We start from the raw sequence: 22,991 nt of genomic DNA on the forward strand, positions 1-22,991 counted from the left end.
CTTCTATAATATCATGTGATAATTATGGAAAATTATATATGCCATATGTAATATATTTGGGCAAAATTATAAATCTATAAATAAAATAATAGCTGATATTTATTGAAGAGTTATGCATCAGACTCTGTTATTAAACACATTTGATTTTATTAACACATTTAATTCCTCAATAACCTTATGAGGTAAACAGTGTTATCACTACTATTTTAAACATGAAGAAATTGTGGTGTCTTGTTCAAGGTCAACTATCTAGTTATAGGCAGAATTTGAGATTGCATCCCAAAAGTCACACCCCAGAGCCCATATTCTCAATCATTATTTGTTGGGCTCAGCTTCCTATATTTGTCCACTGAATTTAAGATTATAATATTTTTACAAATCTTACATATTCTTAAACTAACTTTGGACATTTCAGCTATTACTATCTAGGTGATTTTTATCGTTTGCCAGATATAGACTTGTCAATTTCTTTTTGTAATTCTGTCAATTTGTACATACATGAATGGTATATAATCAGGTATACATAGATTCAGTATTGTTATGACTTACTAGAAAATGATAATTAAATCTATCAATATTTGATCTCTTTTTTTTTAATATTGCATCTTGTGTTGCTCTATTTTCTTTTGAATTTCTTTTCCTTCCTACTAAAATACTTTAAATTATTCCTGTACTGAAGATCTGTGAATTACAAAGTCACTCAGTGTTTGAGAATAGTTACATGATTTGGTCAATGCAGGATTCCACATACAATGGTGCTTCCATAAGATTACAATGGAGAGAACAATTTTCTCTCACCTAGAGACTTTGTCATAATTTCATTATGCAACACATTACCTTTCCTACGGTTAGATAACAAAAATCATTGTGTTACAATTGCCTGCACGGTTCAGTACAGAAACATGCTGCACAGGTTTGTAACTTAGGGGCAATAGGCTATACCATATAGCCTAGGATTTTAGTAGGCTACACCATCTAGGTTTGGGTAGGTATATTCTATAATGCTCAAAAAATGACAAAATTGCCTAATGACATGTTTCTCAGAATGTATCTCTATCTTTAAGCGAAGCATGACTGTATTAATTTTACTTTTGTTCTTCAGTGATAACTGAAATGAGTTTAGAAACCAAGACTGAGAGTCACTTTTCTTACTAATTTGGTGTTTTTGTTCATCTGTTGTTGCTGATTGGAAGTACGCTGTTAATTTAACATTTATGTGTCCTTCTAGAATATGCATTTTCCCCATGTTATTTCTATGTGTTCATTTGTCTTTATCACACTTTTTATTTATTATTATTATTATTATTATTATTTTGAGACAAGAGTCTCTCTCTGTAGCCCAGGCTGGAGTGCAGTGGCCAGATCTCAGCTCACTGCAAGCTCCGCCTCCCAGGTTTACACCATTCTCATGCCTCAGCCTCCCGAGTAGCTGGGACTATAGGTGCCCACCACCTTGTCCGGCTAGTTTTTTTTTTTTTTTTTTTTGTATTTTTCAGTAGAGACGGGGTTTCACCAGGTTAAGCAGGATGGTCTTGATCTCCTGACCTCATGATCCACCCGTCTCAGCCTCCCAAAGTGCTGGGATTACATATCACACTTTTTAAATTTGTACTGTTTATTTCATTCATTAAATATTTTATTTCAATGCGTCTCTTTTTTATCAGTGAGAAGTCCAACTTGGATCATTTTTAACTTTATTTTTTCTTAATAGAAACTCTCCTCTTTAATTTTGTCCTTCTTTCACTTTAAGAGTGTTTCATAATGTTTTATTGCTTTATGTTTTGAGATTGCTGAATATCCCATTTCTTCTCTGAAATGACTCTGTTCATGGTTATTTGGCCCATGCATGTTTTTATGTATTTATTTTTCTTTAATTGTGGGTGGAGTTGACGTGTTCTAAGTGAGTCTTATATGTCTAAAGTTGTGAAAGTGTGTATATATTACTTCAAAAATCATCAGATATTTAATACCTCTAGGCTTTTTGGATAATTTTGTAAGTTATGGATTTCATTTCAATCAGGTTGTTTAAACGGTTTTTCTGCAGTTTGTTTTCTTTGTGTGGACAAGGATTTGTTTTGATTTTTTTTTTTTGTTTTGTGATGTTTTTGTTTTGTTTTGGTTTGTTTGTCCTCTACTCAAAATCCGCTATGAAGGTTAAGGTTCCTTACTGCTCCTCAAGGCTCCTGGATAAAATTTAGTTTATTCTCAGCTGTGGAAAAGGTAAAGAAGTCTAATGTCCCTGGCTTTGGTGCTACGCTTAATGCTTAAACATCTCTCAGCCCACAGCCCTCTGGGATAAGTATTTAGTTTGGTGTAGCAAAGCATCAGATTTCCCTATCTATTCTTATTTCAATTTGTGTCTGAGTTTCAAGCATCTTGTAGGTCCTTTATTTTGTGTACAATTTTATTAGTTAATTATAAAATATATTCTATGTATTTAATAGGGAATTTCTAAAACTTGGAAAAAGCAAGCAGCCCATCATTTTCAACTGAATCCATCGTCTACCAGAAGTCTTTCATACATATTGTTCTTCAAAATTGTTATTGACTTTAATATACTTTAACCACTGAATTTTCTAATTAAGTCAGAAATGTTGTGAATGTTTCTTTTGAATTTTCAAAAGTTTAAGAAAGTCTTCTAGTACTACTGATAATAATTTATTTCTGTTATAGATATCCCATTTCTTGGATTATCATGTCGGCTCCAATTCAGAGGAATGTGAATTGAAAATAGTACTTACAGAAGATATCCTTGATTTTTCATTAACATTAAGGATAATTTTAGTAATTTCCCATTAAATATATTGTGGATCTTTATTGAGTCAGAAGATTTTTTTATTACATTGAAACATACCTTTTGTTGGCCGAGTGCGGTGGCTCAAGCCTGTAATCCCAGCACTTTGGGAGGCCGAGACGGGCAGATCACGAGGTCAGGAGATCGAGACCATCCTGGCTAACACGGTGAAACCCCGTCTCTACTAAAAAAAAATACAACAAAACTAGCCGGGCGTGGTGGCGGGCGTCTGTAGTCCCAGCTACTCGGGAGGCTGAGGCAGGAGAATGGTGTAAACGTGGGAGGCGGAGCTCAGTGAGCTGAGATCCAGCCACTGCACTCCAGCCTGAGCGACAGAGTGAGACTCCGTCTCAAAAAACAAACAAACAAAAAAAAGAAACATATCTTTTGTTATATATTTCTCTCAAGGCTTTCTCCTCACCTTATTATATATTCTTAAGTTTTAAATCTGTTTTCAGAAATATATTTATAATGCTTATAATGCTATGGTTCCTTGCTGCTTTATATTTGTGAGCTATAAATCTATAAATTTGTTGAAATAGATTAATATATTTTCTGTTATCAACCAGAGTGTGTGCAGAATAAAATCTACTTAGTCAAAGCATATTTATTTTGTTATAACTAGTAGGATCCATTTACAAGTATTTAAATTGACATTTATTATGTCATAAATTGACATATTTGATAACAATTATTATCAGTTATACTTGTTTGTGCATATGTGCATAATATACATTTGTTTAGAATTTGTCAGTTTTAGTTGACATGTTTCATATTTTCAAATATTAAGTTATGTATTTTATATATGCACATATATATAAATATGTATTTAAACTATGTAAGAGTTGAATTAGAGAAAATATTTGCAGTATCAGTGAAAGTATGTCATTGCAAGCAACATAAATTTGCTTTATAAGTTTTGAAATATGCTATCATAAAATCTACTTAAAGATCACTGTGCAGTTCGTGAATCTCTAGAAAGAGAACCAGGGTTTGGATTGAAATCCAGTAACAATTTTTTAAAAACATGTAGCAGACTTGTTTCAGTTAAAAAATCTCCCTTACTACTTTAGAAACACTAGATGGGTTTACCTTTTACAACCATCTGTATTTCTGGCAATGTTTTCTTTAGCTTAGTGAAATTTGTTGTTTGTCTACCTCTAAGATGCATAAAGTACAGAAAGGGTTCAGTTACTAGGAAGCACAGAGGAAAGTCAAATCTCTTGGTTATTTTAAACAAATTACTTGTAAAAATTATGTAAGCCACTGGAAAAATTACAGTGTGTGATTTAATCATTCTTCTGATGAAAGAATTCTCTTGTTTCTGAACATAGAAATCAGCAGATTATATGGATTGGGAAGATCATAAGACCAGAAGCATACTTCTGGTTCCAGGTTTTGGTTTCCATATGGATGTGTTGCACAATTTTGTTATATAAGACTCCTTCATTTTCTTAAAGGAATGCTCTGAAAGATGTTTATTCTTTAATGCTGATGCTATAAAGAAATAGATCTACAGGGAAGCCAAATTTCTGAGACATTGGAAGCAAGCAGGATGCAATGTGGCTGAGATCCAGGCAGGAGTAGAGGCAAGAGGTGAAAGAAATGTCTTGGAGGCCCAAGTTCATGATTCTACTCTTGTCTCACACAGCAATACTGGTTCCAATTATGTGAAGCAAAAATCTGTGTTGCTGGAGTTTTTGTTTGTTTGGCACTGTGGGACTCATGATTAAATTCCTTTTTGTCTGTGTCTCCCTGCATTATTATTCAACAGTTTTTCAATGCCTTTTTGAATTAATTTGTTAAATACAAAGGATATTTTCCAGATTATTGAGACCTTCAAATGTATTGTCATAGAGTTTTAAATAAATCTTACACTTTTAGACCAATTTTATTTTATTTTATTTTGGAATCCATGGACACAAGGGCATAGATCAATTTTATAATTAATTTTTCCAAGTGGTAAATGATAAGGTTGATTTTTTTTCTGGTTCTTTTTTCTGAATATGTATATTCAATTATTCCAGCATCATTTGTTGTCAAATCTATCTTTTTCATCAACTATATTAGTTAAAATATATGCATATTAAAAGTTATAATTGGTCTACAGAAATATTAACTTCAACCCACCCCCAGATATCAGAATATGACATGCAATGGACAAAGGAAAACCAGGGTTTGCAGTTAAGGCAAATGACATTAGTATTGTCTATAACAGCCCATAAAACAGAAAGGCAAGTGCTCTGGAATAACTCGCTGATTTTAAGTATTAAAGTACAACTGCAGAAATTAAAAACAAGTGTCTTGTATGTCACATAGCTTATGTAGTTTTAAATGTGCCCAGGGACTCTAATATGCAATAATAAATCAATCGGTGAGAAGGCATCTGAATTTTGATTTGTGCTAGAGATTTATGACCTTTTTCTGCTTCGTAAGGAGAACACACTGTCATCTAAAAGTACATTTTTGCATATGACTGATGAATATCCATGCATGCCCACAGCAAGGAAAATTTAATTAGAAAAGATTCTAATTTTAATTGAAGAACAAAGTTGTTTGCTTTTGATTAGAACCTGCTTTCACAAATTCTTACATCTTCTCTCCAGAAACTGCATTTAATTGTCTTTAATAAAATTCAGAGAAGTGCACCTTTAAGGACAGGTGATGGTACACCTGTGGAGACAAAGCATAGGCTATTAATGAGAATAAAAAGACAAAGAAGCAGTGTCTGTAAGATTTATTACAAAATTAACCTCATGCTCACTTCAATTTTTCTACTTTAACCACACTCCAAGTATTGGGTTTTTGCTTGAATTTAAAAATTCATCTTCAGATCAATAATTTACCTATCAATGAGCTGCTCTTATTTATTTTATCTCAAGTATCTAAATGTGGATATTCCTTCACAAATCCTGTCATATGCACTAGAATCTAGTGATTTACCTAAGCATGCTTGGCTTTTTAGCATCTAACTAATTCCTGATTCCATCTTTTAGTGTAAGAATTGTTACTGTTCTCAGATGCATAATGTTTCACATCGTTTTTGCTGGGGCAAGGAGATTGACTTCATTGGCACTTGAGAGGAACTTCTAGGGTAATGGAATTGTTATAGTTCTTGTTGCAGACGGTGTATGTGATTGTCAAAACTCATCAAATTCTATGCTTTAAAAAGGAACATTTTATTTTATATGAATTAGACCCTAATTTTAAAAAGTAACAGGAGTGAAATTGAAGTCAACAAATATAGACTACACTTTTGAGGAGTTCCATTTGATGAGAGTATATAACCAGCAATAGATGAGTTCTATGAAGTTATGAGATTTATTATTATTAACATTGAAGAAGTGATAGGAATTTTGTTTTCTGATAAAATGGTTGTTAGAGAAGTAAATAATGAATATGCAATAGAAGAGGCAGAGTGTAGTAACAGTGCTTCAGTGTAAGCAAGAGTAGAAGGGATTTAGTACACTTGGCATGGGTTGGCCTCAAATATGGAAAGTGACTGTGCATCTGTGATAATGAGAGAGAAAGCACAGTTGCAGATAGATAAATTATTGTGGTGATAGGAATTTGCGAACTTTTTAAATTTTTCTTTATTTTAGTATTCAGAGAGGGAAGCATGTATTAGAAGTTCGAGGAGATTGGCTGCATTTAACACTAGGCGAAAGAAAATTCAATGATAATCCTGCCTTAGTATTTTTTATCTTTTCATTGCGTTTTATTTTAAGTTCTGGGGCTACCTGACTTCAAACTATATTACAAGGCTACAGTAACCAAGAAAGCATGATACTGGTACCAAAACAGACACATAGACCAACGGAACAGAATAGAAAACTCAGAAATAAGAACAAACACCTACAACCATCTGATCCTCTACAAACCTGACAAAAACAAGCAATGCAAGCAATGGGTTGAGGATTCCCTATTTAATAAATGGTGCTTGGAGAATGGGCTAGGATCCCTTCCATATACCTTATACAAAAATTAAGTGGCTTAGTATTTTTTTCCTTTTTATTTTTGAGATGGTGTCTCGCTCTGTTACCCAGACTGGAGTGCAATGGCCTGATGGACTGATCTCAGCTCACCACAACCTCCGCCTCCTGGGTTCAAGTGATTCTTCTGCCTCAGCAAGTAGTTGTGATTTCAGAAGCCCACTTGAAATTTTTGTATTTTTAATAGAAACGGGGTTTTACCATGGTGACCAGGTTGATTTTGAACTCCTGACCTCAGGTGATCCACCTGACTTGGCCTCCCAAAGTGCTAGGATTGCAGATATGACCCACCATACCTGGCTGGCTTAGTATTTTTAATGGATTCTGTGCTTTACATATTTGTTGTAGTTTACTGTATAAGGTAGATCAAAAACTTCCGGAATAGTAGACACTTTCTTAGAATGGTTTCTTGATATATTTATTCTATGCAAGATACAAGTTATTGGTGGGCTATTTCTCACAGGTTTTTTTTTTTTCAACTCAATAGAAATTAAGAAAAACTCTATAGTAAAAACTTAAGTTGTAAGGTATAAAAGTTATATGGCTCTGCGAAAGTTAGGGCAAGAGATTAAAATTTTTCTCATATAGAAATGATGCATTGTTTCTTCCTGGGAAACCTTTACTTGTTCTAAATTCAACTGAGATGTTGCTTTGCTTTGCAGGCCCCCTTTCTGTTTTTAATTTGCTACTCAGAATTATAATCCCCATCACCTGTGTTCCACTGCTACTTTAAGCATATCTCCATCATAACACTCATCATAATATATTGTAGCTCTTTGTTTATATTACTGTATCCTTAATAAGTTTATGAAGAAATAACAATCTCTAGTTCCTTTCCATATTCACAATGTCTAGAATGAGGGCATGGAACCAAATTAAGCAATAAAAGTTTATTGCAATGAGTGGAATCCTCTATTCTCTGCTACAAATAAACTCTATTTTAGCATGACTAATGGCCGTAGATTTATCTTCTTTCAAACATATGTTCTTTCACAAATAAAATAGTAATTCAGCAGCAGAACTGGCAAAACAATACCAAAAATATTATAATATTTAAAATACCAGTAGACGTCTGCTGTGCCCAAACCTAGGGAAATATTAAGTATATAATAATTTTCCTATTACATATAATCACATAGTCTAGTGAAAGATATTCAAAACCAGATATTAATAATATATTTTAATGCTAAAATATATTTAATATTATAACATTGCATATGAATTTAGAATGCCATAAGACATTGGGGATCAAAACCTTTCTCATACTTTCAAACATATTTTCATGACACGAAGTGGAAAAACATGTTCTATTCCAGGTGGCATTATCCAAATTATGATATTTCTCATTCAATACACTGTATTTTTGGCAAAAATAATCACAAATCTAGGGTTTTCTTACTTAGAACCCTTTTTCTTTCTAATATCTTTAAAATTCTTAAAAATGAATTTCAGCCAGGTGAGCTGGGTAAGAATTTGGAAGGAAGTCACCAAGATTGTAATGGTGGTTAAGGCTACACTATGTCTCAGAGAAAGGAAATAAAAGCGTACATGACTATGCTGTGCACAGAAGAAGGTTGATATTATTTTTACAGGTGCCTGTACATGTAGATTCTAAGTAGGGATAATTTAGAACCATATCAAAACTTGTAAAATTTAGAAAATGTATTGTAATGAGATATTGTCATGGAAAGCCTAATATTCAGGTATTTGAACATTACAGAACAGGACATTTCTATGTACTAATAATTTTAAGTACCTTGACACCTGTTTTATGGTGTTCTGCTCCCTCAAAATTATCCTCTCATTTTACTCCATGAATCATGCAAATCACTAGTTAAACAATTTCACTGAGTGGATAACTGATGGTCTGCTGTCCTAGGTTTAAATGAAGAATGCTCTTTTAAAGGTAAAGTTGAATTATGGTGGTAATCTTCTTTTTGGGTAAAATTTGTTTCTAAAGTGGATCCTTAATATAACTGATTCCTAAATAATTTTATACTTGTAATCTATTTAAACAGGATTCTTGTGTTTGTTTGTGTGTGAAGGTCCAGTTAAGAAAACAAAACCAAAAACACTCTGAATATCAAGCTTTGCTTTACCTACCACAGAAAACAGTGGTATTCTCTGTGAAATAAGCTGCTATTGCCATGGAGAGAATTTGACTGAGATATAAGTTGTTCTTATGCATAGTACAAGGGCAGTTGAACATTCTCAAAGAATTTAGTAGCAACATAAAGGCATTCTTTGCTTGGAGTAACCATACAGTATTTAACAGATGATTCAGTATTCAAAGATATCTATTAAAGTTTTATCTTAAGTATGATGTCATTACCAGCTTTTTTGTATGGATACAAAATAATAAAATCCACAAGGAACACACACATTCAAGTTGGATAGATAACATGTAACATACCAACACTTAAATGGAGAATTAAATTAAAACACGATACATACTTCAAGAGATGCCACCCAACCATGGGTTATTCAAGAAGTGATATAGTTAGGGATGAGTGCTAAAAAAAGTTCTTCAATAAGATCAGAAAAGGTTTTTGGGAAGTAGAGACTGAACTAAATCTTAAAGAGGATTTGGTGGTGCTAAATGGAGTAGAGCATATCTAATCTTTTGGGAATGAATGCAGGGCATCCTAGAAATCCTGGGGCCTGTAGATTGCAAAGATCAGAATGCAAGTGTGGACCTACAAGATATTGACACGAAGAATGGAACTTTGGAACAAAGTTGAGTCTCACTTTCAAGGCCAAGCAGAAGTCCCATTGTTAGAAATTAAGTACAAGCTGTGAGCAAAAATAAGAAACATTATTAAAGTCATGCGACCAGTGTGTCTACCTTTGACATTCTCATTTAGAGGTCCCATTTAACTCACAAACATTGATCCTTTTGTGATTCAAGTTTGCTAACTGTGCTGCCAAAGATGGTAAAGAAACTTACGTAAGCAATCTTTTCTCAGCGCTATTCTAAGTACTTTAATACATATTTTTTTTCAGGTGTCAAAAAACAGCCTCATATTTATTGCAGAGAGCCAATTGAGGCTCAAAACCTCTCAGGTATGGTACAGATCTCTCTTACTCTGCTGTCTATGTTCTTTGTTAAAATGCATTCTGTAATCCCACTTCACAGAAGGCTGGCAAGTTGATTACCATGGCAATTACCACTCTTATCTACATTTCCCTGGATGTGTCATGTTCATTATTAGACTCAATCTCAATTTTGTTCAACTCCTCCCTGTTATATCTATCTGGAATAACTCAAACCTTTGATGACTGTTACTGTGTTCACTCCCTTACCACCAATTCATTCCTGCAAAATCTGAAATTTCATTTATTCAGGTCCTCAATGACACCATACTTATCCAACTCAGTGCATATTTTTCAGCTTAGGATCCTAGTGGGCACCTCTGCAGTATTTAATATTGTTGATCATTGTCTTTATTTGGAAAAACTCCTATTTTTTTTTTTGCTTTTCATAGCACACTTAGCTACCTCTCACACCAGTAAGACCATTCATCTTTACTTTAGTATGGGTTCTACTTCATCTCACTTATTAACATGTGGAATTTTCTCCTCAAATTCTGACATGCACACAGTCCAAGGATAATCTCCTCTAGTGAAATAATTTTAACTACTAACATACATTCTGAAGACTTGAAACTTTATGTATTGTAATACCTCAATTTGCCTGTCACTTCTCTGTCTAAATCACATTAATAGCTTCCCAACAACATATTCACATACTCCAGAAAATGGGAAATGACTACAAGATTCTTCATCTTTGTTCTGTGCTCCATATTATTACTACCTTTACTTTGCAGTTCCCTAAGTCAGCTGAAGAATGCTGAGGTTCATACATTTGGAAAGGAGATCCTTTTTTCTCTTAAAGTTCTGCAGCCTTCAGAGTGTCCATTCAGACAGGCTGGGAAGCACAGCCTCCAGCCAGAAACTGGAAACATGTTCTTTCAGGGAGGGAAACAGAGAAAAGGAATTTATGTTGAGTGTGGCGACGGAATATTTAATAAGCTTATCGGAGGAGTCCTGGATATTTATGAAAGGAGAAACATATCCCTGGGCAACTGAGATTCATGCTCCTTTAAGGAATTCATGTACAAAAAGATGACCATGTTAGCATGATCTGAGTGTATAGTTTTTGGCCCTCTGACATCAAAAGACAGAGCAGTGGACACAAAAACTCTTACTGCATGTTCTCCATAGTTCTCCATAGACAAGCCAGAACCACTCCATGGTTGGTGGTTTCTTATCACACAAAAAAGGAGGAACAGTGTAGATGGTTTGTTGATATCAGTGGTGGAGCCTTTTGAAATGGCTTGTTTCTGTTAAGCCCATAGGGAAGAAAGCCTAATTGTGGTTGGCAAGCGAGGATGTATATCAAAGTGTATCTGATCTCCTCATGTCATGGCTAAGAACTCAGTTTTCAAGGTTACTCTGGGTTTCCTTTGACCAAGAGGAGGTCCATTCAGTTCACTGAGGGGCATAGAATTTTAATTTTTAGTTTATGCCCATATTCACTATATAATAGTTTCCCTTTATGCAAGTTCTTCTTCTGTTTCTAATTAACCTCCCATTCTTCTCATCCTCATACACTCGATTTGCTTGGCTAACCCATAAATAAATGTCTAAGATATATTGAAATTCCTTTAATCTTAAGAAAGTTTCCATTGATTTTTGCACACTTCCTCTGTGCATAGAGCTTCCCAGTAGACTAAAATCTCCACTGTCCTGCTTGGCTAATAACTATTTGTATTGTTTTATTATTGCTCTGGCATAATGTTTGTTAAATAACTAGCTAAATGCTTACCTTGCTGCACAATGCTTTGTGTTAGAGTATGCAAAGTGTGGGACCATGTTTTCATTTCTAGGATAACCACTAAAAATTATTTAAAAGTGAATAAATTCAAGACAAAAGGAAGAAATGGAATAACAAAATATATCTGAGTGTCCTGAAAGAAGAGAAGAAAGTAGAGAAAGGGTACATAAAACAGGAATAATACACTACAAAAAATAGTTCTGTATGTAATTATTTACATAAAGTATATTTGAATTCTAGATAAAAAAGAAAGATTGTCACACATGGTGAATAAAACAATATCCCACTTGTAAGAAACATATTACAAGTAAGTGCATAGAAAAATGCATAGAAATTTTCCAACTAAATGTGTGGAAGAGATACATGCTGCAAACAGTATCCCTACTCCTCCTTGTCTCTCTGCAAATACATAAAATCTGGTACATTTATGCTGATAACAGAAAAAAATAGACTTCAAGGAAGAAACGGTTCAAGAGATATAGAAGGCCTTACATTATGATGGAAATAGAATATCTAACAATAAAGAATCTCTTTGCATGCAATAATATAACTTTAGAATATACAATGAAAACACTGACAGAATTAAAAGGAGAGACATATGCTTATTCCTAGAAGAAACTTTAACACACCTCTCTCAATAGCTGATCCAAAAAGCAGACAATAATTCACCAAGCAAATATAATATCTGAGGAACAAAAATGATAACATTGACCTAATCAACATCTGTAGAATAAAACAACCAATAATGATAGAATATCGAGTTTTTCAAGCATCCATGAAACACAGAAGCTGATCATCTGACAGGCCTTAGAGAGGTTAGACTAACCTTGCTTGCAAATGAAGGCCTTAGACAAAATTTAACCATAGTCAACAATGACGGAGCAAAATCTATAAAGATTAACAATTCTTCTGCTGAAATCATATCCTTCAGTGTGAAAGACAGGTTACATACACTTCTCAAAGGAGTGGTAGAAATTCCCTTCCTAGCCTATGATCACCGGATTCTAGAAAAATGCAAAAGAAAAGAAGTGAAAAATTCTTTAGTAGTTGACAATAACGTAGGAGATAGCGCAGGACTTAATGTGTCTCAATTTCTACTGGGTCATATCTCATCTCCTTTATATTTCTATCCTGTGAGTTTGGCTTGGGTGAAGCCCTCAGAACTAAGGGATTCTGGTTGAGGTATTTTTTTTAACCTCCTCAAATGCATTACTCTTGAGAGAGGAGGCAGAATTCAACACCAGAGATATGTTTGGTGTTTATATTGTATTAGGGCAGAGAGAAGAGATTCTGATGTATTAATTAAAGAAAGAAAATTAAAAGTTTTCATTAAAATGTCTGGTCACAAGATCTTGATAATGAGTTGAATCAATTATAAATATTTTAATTTATGATATTCTAATTAGGCTTTATTGTAATTGAAAGAAAATATTTGGTTTATTAGTTAGTTATATTCACAAGACAATCTGTATTTTTCAATATTAGAATGCTGTTGGGAAAAGTTTAGAGGATGCAGATATGCACAACATAAATATTACTCATTATGATAAGTGAAATAATAGACATGTAATTACTTTAATTACAATTGCTGTCTTATTTTTGCTTTTATTTTAATACTAGTATGGTATTCTAGTATATAGCAAATCTAAAAAAAATTCATTTATGAACTAAACAAAATGTCATAAAAACAGAATAGTGAGTTACTACATAGCATGGAGAAATATTGTTGTTTTTTTGTATTAGAGATTTTTCATCTATAAATATGGATTTGATATTAAACATAGGCATAGCATAATGAAGTTCTCAGCCAACATTTGGTCACATTAATTCTCCATAATAGTAAGTAGCTTTAAAAGAGGTTAAGGGGTGTCCTAGAGAGTGTGAAGTTTGGGGACAGGAAAACAAACACTAATTGGCACTGTAACTATAAATATGCTTTTCTATTTTCTGGTCCCCAAATCCTCCCAAAATATAGTGAGGTCATTTGTTTTAAAGGTTTTTTTAAAGTCGTTTTGATAGTAAATGGCAATAAGATAAAGACAAATCATTATTAAAAAATATATTTGTATGTACATTTATAATGTGTTATATGTTGATAACAGAAATAGAGTAGATGCTTAGTGTCTTCTTAATTAAAACTATGGGTTATAATGCACACACACACACATATATGCGCGCACACACACACACAACCAACTATAGTATGCAATCTGTTTGATTAGCTAAATTCAATGAAGAGAAATCAATTGTAAGCTTTCTATTTTTTACTCTTAAGAAAACTAACACTAGGTTTTCTGTTACCGAGTATAAAATAAAATTACCATTGTAGTAACCCAACCTTTCATAGATTTTAAAGGATTTAATACATATATTTGTGACTATAATGTATTTAAAATTTTTAAAGGTTCCTAGGGCATAATAACTAAATGATCTCATTCTCTCACAAATTAAGACCAACCATACAGATTTTTTCTTATTATTCTTGTGTATGAAGTTAATCCTCACTGAGCTCTCATAAAGACTTCTTTAAACTATCCAGGTGAGGGAGAAGCAGCCATAATGAGCATGAATCAGTGGCATTTGATCTCCACCATAGTAAAATTCTAACACAGATATAATCTTTTGCTCTTCCAAAGGCTTTTAACATGAAGAATAAAGAAGTCAAAATCTCCAACATCAGCAAGCCTTTAAACTAGTTCTTTCTTCTATCCAACAGCTTACCCTCCATTATTTTGCAAAAATAAAACTACAAGTGTTTTATGGGTTTCATTTGGAGAGAATGTAGGAATTGTAGTAGAAAAGGGACCTATATTCCTTCTATTAGGGTTCCTGTTTCTTCCATTTGATCAGGGAAGCTTTCCGTTCCAGAGCTTATTGAGTCAAAGTGGCAAATAGAAAGAAATGAGTTTATACCATGTGTCAGTGAAGTTACCACATAAGTGTGGATTTATATGTGAAATATTTTAGATGAATTAAGTGTTCCTTTGGGAAATATCTGGAAAGCACACACAAACACAGATGAGCCAAATAGAAACAGCGATCATAAATTAAGTACATTCTCATTACCTTTTCACACCCCTGACTAGAAACAATAACCTCTCCTCCGATAAGCACACAGTTTCAGAAAAAAAGATTAGCGTACCCAAAGGGCAAAGCAAACACATATATCTTGTGGTATGTTCGAACAATCGTAAAGCTGTACCTCTGGCAAATGATGGGTGGGGGTGAATTAGAGAAGTCTAGGTGAATTATAGAGGTGGGAATCTTCCATCAAGGAGGCCCAGCTGTCTCCCTCAAGGTGCTTGACCCTGGCAACAGAAAACAGGAGCAGTAAAACCAGAGATGTTTGTTACAGAGGAAATACAAAAAAAAAGTGAGAGTCTTGTAATTGGGGCCTGGCCAGGATAGGAAATATATTCTACTACGAGGTCTCTTAAAGTTAAATTTAAATCTAAGTCATATGATTAGACTGAATCTGTAATTGTATACATAATGTATTACACACACACACACACACACACGCACACTAGTGACCATAATATTGGATCTCCAGGAGAAAGAATTTTTTCATCTTTTTTTTTTTTTTAAGGGCTGATATTTAATAGAAAGCACAGGTAATTATATGAGAGTATCTCAGCAAACTTGAGGATTTCTCTCTGACACATACTTAGTTCTTGATGTTTTTTGGTGGCTGTTCTCATTAAATTTTATATAACAGGAAATCTGAGCAAAAGCCAGTACGATGTTGGGGAACAATGATTCACTTTTGAATGGAAAAGGAGATTTATGGAGAAAATCACTTGTATCTGACAGTCAGTCCTTAGTTCATGAAAAGTGTCTGGGGCCTGATAGATCCTTCTCTGTTCATCATAAAGCTAGTGTTTTTCTTGTCTCAGCAATGAGTGGAAAAATGAATAACGATTATATTGATGTGATAGACAAAAAAAAAAAAACAAAATTCTTTTTGTAACTGAGGAAAAACTTTCACAAATTCAACATTGAATCATTAAAAATGCAGGTTAGAAAACTGAAGGTATTTCACAGAATAACATCCCTCTTTTGTTTTTTTCCTACATAAAATGTTTATTTAAAGACAGATATTAAAAACATAAAACATTTATAAAATAAAATTAGTCAGCACAATATTCCCAACTAGAATGAAAAGATGTGACTTCTTGGAAAAAATAGGCCAGTGATATTTTAGTACTTAAAGCAAATGTACAACACTTAATGGCTCACTTAATTTCTCATTGCTGGCAGTTTTTCTTGTTAAGTAGAAGCAGAAGCTGGCCTTCTGATCGAACTACATTATTAGTATTAAAATTTGTCAGGCAGTGAATAATGCTTCCAGTATGAACCTCTAGCTTGACCAGATTAAATAAAGCTCCAAACAGTCTCAGTGACTTAATCTGCTCTTAAACAGAAATTATTTTTCCAGAAGGCCTGTATTTTTGCCTAGAATTATATCAGACATAGTTTTACTTTGGCTGTGTTAGTGACAAGCCTACCTCATATCAAATAAGTAAAGGTAGTTTATTATAAAGAATAATTTTAAGTGGTATGAAAATTCTACGAAATTTAAAGAACAGAAGCAACAGCTATAGTAGGGTCCTTATCATCTAGATTTTCTAAAGGTGGAAACACTACTTGATTTAATATAAGACAAGGACTTAGCAGCAGTACCTGGCTAGAAAAGTGCCTTGTTGAGTGAAAAGAAATGGAAATCATCCATATGGCTCTATGTGGTCTATAGCTCTCAAAACTGGGGCTCGTTCCAAAGACTAATGCAGACTAGAGCCTGGCCTTGACCACTCCCTAATACTCAGTTCCAGAGAAGGGTTTAAAAGCCTAGGGGAACATAGTAACACGTGGGAAGATTCCAATGCAAAATAAAACAACAGCTGAACTACCTATTAAATCTACAGTAAAAGCATTGAAACAGATAAACCAAGAACTTAAAACAAACCTGATAAATGCATTTGGAAAGATAAAGGATATTAGCTATTTGAAAAAATAAGATAACATTAAGTGGCTATGTTAAATATCAAAAACATAGTTTATAAAAGGTAACCCAATAGATAAAGATAAAAGAGTAGAATGGATAAAGACAAATAAAAAAATGATTTAGAAGATCAGAATGAGTTTCTCCTGCAGAGAACAACAGGACATAAATAAGACAGAAAAAAACTTTACATATAAATGTACATAAACATATATACACACACACACACACACTAAAATAAGGGGCCATTGAATAACATTTGAGTGTTTTATTTAATAGATGCTGACCTTATCATTTATATACAGAAAATTGTTCAAGTTAATGTAATATTATAACATTATATCAGAAATGACCATTCAGTGGATTTGTCACCAAGACTCATAATGTATGTGTGAGGATGACTTTTAGATAGCATAGTACCAACACAGAAAAAGAAACAGAACTTTTAGACAAGCAGAATTAATCTCAGTCAATTTAAGAAAAATCAAGAAAGGAAGCAAAAAGAGGCAACAATAAAAGGAAAATAATATCAGGATTAAGTCCTGATGCAATAGCAACTACAGAAATGTATGATTTAAAGGCATTAATTGGACATACATAAACATTTGTCATCAAATTAATTCATATTAAATTAAATAAATTTAACCTACGCCTATTAGGAAAAAGTATAAAGTGACATAAAGTGACACATCAGCAGAAAAGTAGGAATTTAAAAATCCTCATGCTCTCTACAAGAAAATGTAGGATGAGATATCCATTCAGAAGGCATTTGAGTACTAATTATTCAAATCAAGTCAAACATATCCTATGATCCAGCAGTTCCAGTCCTGAGTGTATATCCCAGGGAAATCATTATACACTCTGTGAAGAGACATGTTCTAGGATATTCGTTGACTCATTACCTGTGTTCAAATGTTTGTATACTCTCAGTCTCCATAATATACCTATGTAGGGCCGGGCGCGGTGGCTCAAGCCTGTAATCCCAGCACTTTGGGAGGCCGAGACGGGTGGATCACGAGGTCAGGAGATCGAGACCATCCTGAGAAACCCCGTCTCTACTAAAAAATACAAAAAAAAACTAGCCGGGCGAGATGGCGGGCGCCTGTAGTCCCAGCTACTCGGGAGGCTGAGGCAGGAGAATGGCGTAAACCTGGGAGGCGGAGCTTGCAGTGAGCCGAGATCGCGCCACTGCACTCCAGTCTGGGCGACAGAGCTAGACTCCGTCTCCAAAAAAAAAAAAATATATATACCTATGTAGGCAAAATACGATGAATGTGGACCATGTGTTCTTATGCAACCATAAAAATGGAATAGCTTTAAACCTAGCAACATAGGTAGAGCTTAAAAACTACACATAATGTATTTTTAATTATGAAGAGAGAGACAATGATGCATTAAACATGTTTAATGTAAATTAAAAATACATAGTCTTAAAACATTGGCATACCTTTTTCTAACACACATTTAAATATGATAAATGCCCAGGATATATTAGAGAGAGAGAATGAGACAGGGGTAGGAACATGGGAATAAAAATAAGTAAATAAAGAAACCATGAGTAGAGAAGTTAATGATGAAGATACACTGTTAATTTGGAGAGTATAATTAATGCAATCCTTTTCTTATCCTGTATGTTTTTACCTCAATCTCATATAATTTTAAGACACATTAACACATAAATGAATACATGTGAATAAATGGTATGGCTAAGAAAATGATTCCTCCTTTATGATTAAATCAGTTGTGATTTATATTTCATTGTTATCATTTTTGTTATACTAATACTATCTACATTGAATTTATGTTGTATTATTAATAAAAAGTCAATTAAATGTAAATAAAATGAATATAAAATATAGATTAGGAGAGGAGATAATTTTCTTGAACATGTTAATTTTGAGTTGCTTGAAGACATTCAGAAAATATGTATAATTGAAATTTAGAAATATTCGTTTGAGTCACAGAGATCTGGAGTAATATATTTATCACTGATGCACATCACGGTAGTCAAGACAATTAGGTGAATGTGATAATACTGAGAGTCTAGAGGCAAAGAAAGTAATTGAATATGTATGCACCCTAGGGAATCCCAATATATAATACAAAGTAAATTACCAAATATTATTAGATTTTGCTAACAGAATTTGTCTACTTTTTTCACACCATTATATTATTATTATTTTTATCCATACAAGCAAAAACAGATAGAGCTAAATGTTTAAAGCAAGGAAGTAGGAAAGCAAGAAGATTCCTAGGATCAGAATGGAAATGTATTGAAGTTGTGGAGATTTTGGCAAGTATGCACAAGTTTTCAGGAGCATGTAAAACTTAATGCTCAGTGTTGCAGGTTATGCTCAAGGTTTCCATTTGGGTCATTAACCAGGAGCTTCCAACATAGATTTCTGATATTGCCTTTAAAAATAAGTTAAAACTAGCATTTTATAAATGCAGAGCAGTGGGAGAAAAAATATTAACATGTACTTCAATTCAAGAACATGAAGACCAATACTAATAATATATTTCTTTCAATTAAATTCCATAATAATTGTATATGTTACAAGAACCATCCATCCATATAGTGATTATATTTGAGTCACTGGATTTTGGAATTTCAATTGCCTAAACTTTACTGCATTTGTAAAAAGTTGTTAATGGAATCAACTCAGTGAAATTCAAGAACTCAGATTTGCACCTAAATTTATCTTTGTAAGTGTCAAACATTTAAAATCCAGTAGTTATTGATGCACAGGAATCTAAACTGTGTTTTGGAGAAGGAAAAATTACATTGAATGGAACAGACATTTCAGGAATACCTAATAGGTTTCAAACAAACTGGGTCCCTATCACCATTGTAACATTATTTCAATAAGTCTTTTATGAATATGGTATCATTATTTCTGTTTTAATAAGTAAAGTAAATGGATATATTTGATAGGTTACCTAACAACCCAAAGTAGCGGAGTTAATAAGTGCTGGAGCTTATTTTTGAAATTGGCAATTTTAAAATTAAAATTTTATAAAAGCTGACAGTCCAATTATTAAATTTAGTTGGAAATGTGAATAACCTAGAATATCCAAAACAATTTTAAAAAAGAGAAACAAAGTAAGGGGACTTAATGTACTTGATTTCAGGACTTACTCTAAAACTACAGTAATAAAAAAAGAATGGTGTTGACATAAGGATAGATAATACAAATCAAGTGAACAAAATATAAAGTTCAGAAACAGATCCACAGCCATTGATTTTCATCAAGTTGCCCAAGTAGTTTAATAAAAGGGGTAATAATTATAACAACTGTTGCTAGAGCCATTAAATTGCTATATGGAAAAACTGAATCCCAACTTTTATTTCATACCATAGGCAAAAATTATCCTAAAATAAAGATAGACCTAAACACAATAACTAAATCTATAAAAGTTGTAGAAAAAATAGGAAAACAAATTGTGTAACATTGCTTTAGGCAAAAATTCTTAGGACACAAAAAGTATGAATCTTTTACAAAAAAACAATATAAATTGATATTCAACAAAATTAAAAGTACATGCTCATCAGAAGATACTATAAAGAAAATAAAAACACAAGCTATATAGACTGAAAGACAATATTTGCAAAATATATATATAATAAAAAACTTGCCTAGAATATTAAATATAATTTCCTACAACACAATAATAAAACAATCAACCATATTAAAAACTGCACAAAAGACTTGAAGAGTCACGTCGCCAAAGAAGGGCCAATAAGTATATGAAAACATGCTTAACATCATTTGTTTTAGGAAAACGCAAATCAAAACATCAGTGAGATATGACTACACAACTACTGCAAAGGCTAAAATTAAAAGGATTAACAATATAGATACTGGCAAGAAAGTGAAGCAACTACAACTTTTGCATGTTATTAGTGGGAATGCAATAATTTGGGAAACAGTTTGGTTGTTTCACAAGAAGTTAAACGCACACTACATGACCCAACATTCTCACTCTTAGACATATACATAGAAAAATAAAAAATATATATATCCACACAAAAACTTAGACACAGATGTTAATATCTTTATTTGCAATAGCTAAAACTGGCAACAATTCAAATGTCATTAATTCTGAAAAAGTAAACAAAGTAAGGTATATACAGACAATGGAATATGCCATTACTACTAAGTAATAAAAATAAATTTATAATCATGAAAAACACACATGACTCTCTAAAACATTTTGCTAACAGGAAAAAAAAAAAAAAAAAAACCAGACACAAAGAAACACACATTTTATTGTTCCATTTATAAAAAAATTTTGGAAGACATAACAATTGTGACAGAAATCAGGGCTGCAGTTTCAGAGACCAGTGGTTTGAAGAAAAGATTAATTGCACAATGGGGTGCAGGAACTTTGGTGGTGATACAAAAGGTTCTACATCTTACTTCTTAAGGTAGTTACATAAATATATACATTTGTCAAGGGGTAATAATCACTTCACTTAAAGTCAATGAATTATACTGTATGTAAATTACACCATAATAAAGCTGATTTATACAAAAGTCAGATTTAACTAATTTTGAGACCATACTAATAAGCTTGATATGGCTATATCATTAGTCAAGTCCTAAAGTATGCATAATATTTTGCATTTCATTTTAGCATTTGGACATTGATCTATTGATACTCCATCTATGTATTCAGTTAGAAAATGAAGCACTCTATCTGTATTTTGAAAACACAAATGTTTTCCGATTCTGGCCTACCAGACATTTACTTTAAATAATATATCTAATTGTGATTTAGCACTGTTTTCTGTTGACCAACCAAAGGTAATCTTTGAAGTGAAATGAGTCTTGGGATATCATGGTGAAATCTTTCCAACATCGATGTTGTCCATGACACATATTTATCTAATAGTGATTTAAACTTTATTGAAAACATTATAATTCCTGTACTGTGGTTTATTGTTTTAATTGATTTTTTTCATTGTTTTTGGCTAATTGTCCTGAAAACTGCATCCATTATGATGAGTTATATCTGTATAAATATCAAGTAATGTGGTAGTTTATGATTTTTAAATTTGTTATTCATTGTTATAAGAATATTAGAGAAGAAAATATTGAAAATAATAGATTTTAAGAATATTTTAGTAGTCAACAGAACATTTAAATTTACTTAAATAGATATTATGTTTTAATACATACATGTGTAATTGAATATTCATATTGTTCAGACAATAGATGGCTATCCCTTGTTTTAAATGCATATAAAATGGCTATTTCACTTTGCTAAAAGAAACATAAAATGAATTAATATTTATTTAGTGCATATTATGGCCACTAAGTTTAGATTCTAGTCATTCATTTATTTATTCATTAAACAAATGTATTATGAGCCCTCAGAATTTACTAGAGAAAATTATGGATGCTGTGATTGTAGTAATCACACAACTTTTTACAGATGCCTGCAGTAAATATTAGGCAACTGAGATTCCAAAATTCGGGGACTCAAATATAAACACTATGTGGATGGATGGTTCCTGTAACTTATGCAATTATTGTGGAATTTAATTGAATAAAATATATTATTAGTATTGGTCTTCATATTTTTGAACTGAAGTACATGTTAATATTTTTTCTCCCACTGCTGTGCATTTATAAAATGCTAGTTTTAACTTATTTTAAAAGGCTTCTGATCCAAGATGGTAGACCAAGCATACACTTAACTATTTATGGAAGAAAGGTAGTAATGGAGGAAAACATCTTAATTGAAAATCCTAGACATAACTTGCTACTAAAATCAGTGTATATTACAGACTTCAGATATCACATAATATTTCACATCCTTCAAAGTTTTAGTGAGGCCCATTGTTGTACAGAATCAGGACTACATTTAATGGTTTTCCTTGTGGTCAGCTGTGACCATTTGGCAAAGTTGGCTTGTGAGGCTGTAAGCCAGCTTCTTAGAAGTGTCCTCATAGTGTACTGCTTTATGATTATTGAAATGTTAGAATTGCCTTAATGCCAGCTCTTTTCAAATCTCAGAGGTATGAGTTCTTCAGAAGCTGAACTTAGATACTGCACTGCTTTCTCATCTGGTCATGATGCTCTCCATACTTCCCTCAGCTTCTTCTCCTGGTTGTATACCCAACAGCCTATGATTCCTGAGGTCCGCTAAACTTTGTAGGCAAACCTCTGGGTCAGGTTCTATGAGAGCAAATGGAACCTTCTCTGGCTCCATTTGGAACTGATGAAACACATTACCAATACAGATATAACTACTGTGGACTACATGATTACTGTGCACTCTGTCCTGAATGTGTAGCCAGAATGATCCAGGCAGGCAGCAGCCTCTTTGTTGATGTGTACCTCTAATTAAAAAGGATAC

The sequence above is a fragment of the Colobus angolensis genome, unplaced genomic scaffold (genome assembly GCF_000951035.1).
Source record: "Colobus angolensis palliatus isolate OR3802 unplaced genomic scaffold, Cang.pa_1.0 Scaffold158, whole genome shotgun sequence".
Lineage (NCBI taxonomy): Eukaryota > Metazoa > Chordata > Mammalia > Primates > Cercopithecidae > Colobus > Colobus angolensis.